The following is a 2921-nucleotide window of genomic DNA, read 5'->3' as shown; positions in this document are numbered from 1 at the left end:
ACTCTCTCTCTCCGCCCCTATCGTAGACTAAACAAATAAGCCGTAGCCCCTAATGGGGTTCATATAAGGCCGATGGTGAGAGGAGTCATTTAAAGGCCTTGTAAATCAGCCTGGGAGATGGCCATTTCATTAACTCGTAAATTAATGCCCCACGCTGTGTAAATCGGAAGGTGATAAATATGCGTGGTTACCTAAGAGATGGGGATATAGGAGGACATGCATACCAGATTGCCTGCCATGTGCATATGGGCTGATGATGGCACGGTTTACAGGACTGTTTCCCACCGTATTGGGGTTTTAATAGACTAGATTTGCATTTCTCAGTAGAGTGGTTCACCACATGAACCCTATAGCCTCACTATCGTGAGGCGAACATTTGGCGAGAATAGCAGATTCCACAAGCTCACAACACGTCAGCTTATAAGATTGGCTATTTTCACCAAATCAATTTGGTGCATATATAGGGAAATAACGGACAGAGGCCCTGTGTGGTCTATACTATAGAGTTCAAGGCAGTGGTTCCCAAACCTTTTCATGGCAAGGACCCCCAAATTGTCATTTATTAGACTGCGGACCCCCATTGGTACGGCTCTAGAAGTCACTCTCAACCGTTTTCATGTCAAGGGGACCCCCAGTTTGACATGCATTAATGCTATGAACGCACGTTTTAACTGCATTTCTATCTCTGGGACCCAAAATTATATTGTAAAAATCAATGTTAATTTAACTCTGAGACGGGTCCCTTTGGTTCCATTTGTACACTCTCTGAGTTACAGACCCATAAGGGTCCGTTTGGTTCCATTTGTACACTCTCTGAGTTACAGACCCATAAGGGTCCATTTGGTTCCGAACTATATCATTTAGCTGGGGACCCCCTGGAACTCCATCAAGGACCCCTGGGGGTCCCGGGGCCCCACTTTGGGAACCACTGGTTTAAGGGGTTGATGACTACCGTATATATAGTAAAACAAAAAAAAGGTACATTTCTGCAACTTGCACCTTTCTATCTCCATTTATTTTTTTCATCTAAGATTATTCTTTAATCTTTAGGCAGTTTTTCGATAGGACAGGTGTAGATGTAGGCTAAAGAGACAGTAAGCTGAAGGTAGAGAGTCAGAGAGGGGGGAAGATATATATGCAGGAGCTCGGTCTCCGGATGGAATCGACCAGTGAACATTGCAATTATGTGGTCAACACTATCCGGTCAGCAACTATCTCCATTTGTTTTACACTCTCCTTCCTGACATCCATCTGGCTAGTTCCAGGTCACAGTAGCCTATAAGTGAATGGAAGGGAGAGTGTTTTGCTTCTTAATGAGACAGTAATTGGCATTATGTAGCATCATTGGACCCTAGTCTATATATACCTTGTAAACTTGACCTGAGTTGGCTCTGTAATTGAGTCTTTTCTTTTTTCTCAATACAAATGTCCCTCTTTGATTAAAATGGCTGATCTACAAGTTCACATCGTGTCGTTATTTTGTGCAAAACCTCCTTATTGGCTATTTCCCCTACCATAAGCCCTAAATGAATTGAATGGTGCTATGGGGTGTTGTGCTATTTCGCTTATTTCCATCGCTCAGAATTATAATTATTTTGTATATATCCTCTCTTCATAATGTAAATAATATCCCAAGCGGCACACTTTACTACTTATTTCGATGGAAATAAGCAAATTAGCACAACACCCCATATAGCCCCATTCAATTCAATGCAATTCATTGAGGGCTATGGGAGGGGAAATAGCCAATAAGGAGTTTTTTAACAAAAAAACACCTGGACCTCTTTGGTGTGGACAGGGGACGTAACAACTACAAAGAAAGGTAAGAAATCCTTCTAGCATGGAATTCTCCTTTAAGAGCGTCTGCTAAATTGTATACAAATACAACAGACATGATTTACAATACCGTCTCAATCAATCCAATTAACGAAGATTAAAACCCAGATCAACTTTATAGCAACTGAAAGGTAGGTTGGTTGCCCTGGCTCCACCATACCTATGTAATATCTCAGGCGGGGCAACTGTGCCACAAGAACCATGCATTGTAGCACCGCTTATTCCAAGAATGTTCCCATACACAATGCACTACTACAGACACAGAAGTACAACAACCAACACAAGATGCAGTCAGTGTCACATGCATTCTTCTGGTTGAATAATAAGGGAGGCAGTATGGTTGCATGATTTGATTTATCATCCACTTGGGTAGGATATACCAGTCCAATCATTGCTGCTGCATGGCATAATTGACCTATACAGGGCACAGTAATTGACCTTGCGGCTGAGGACAGATTTGGTTGATGCTGAGCCAGCAGAGGAGGCTTTTTAGTGCATGGATTCACTGTATTCAAACTGGCAGATTTGCAGCAGCCAGATAAAAAGGACACATTTTCAATGATGAGTAATGATAGCCCACATACAGCTCCAAATAAGCTAAGCAGGGCCAGCCAGCTGGTGAGTAAATAAACAGTCATCATATGGAAAATAACTAATAAGCATAAGACAATAAAATACAAATATAGGTTGGCGTTTCAGAGAGGCAGCACCACCTCGCTGTCGGACACTATAAAATGAAACAATATTCTCTGGGGTGGAATAAACACAGACAGGCAGGGCTCCCTCTGCCGCTCATCATCAACCGCGCGGCGCTATTGGAGCAGCATTGTGTTCACAGACGTTGTAGGCTGGCTACGTACGCACACACTGACTGCGTCATCCACAAATACAGAGATGTTTGATACAACCAAATATGGGTACGGGTTCCTGTGTTTGGCTGAGAGGAGAGAGGTTGCTTCAAACGGACCAGCCGCGGGACTATAGGATTTTGTATTATTAATTAAATATTTAAGATTCAGATATGAGCAGGGGGAAAAAAACTGGCATCTCTGTCTCTCTCTCTGTGTGTGTGTGTGTGTGTGTGT

This window comes from Protomyctophum parallelum (genome assembly GCF_964188405.1).
Source record: "Protomyctophum parallelum genome assembly, chromosome: 11".
NCBI lineage: Eukaryota > Metazoa > Chordata > Actinopteri > Myctophiformes > Myctophidae > Protomyctophum > Protomyctophum parallelum.
This window is presented reverse-complemented; position numbering follows the sequence as displayed.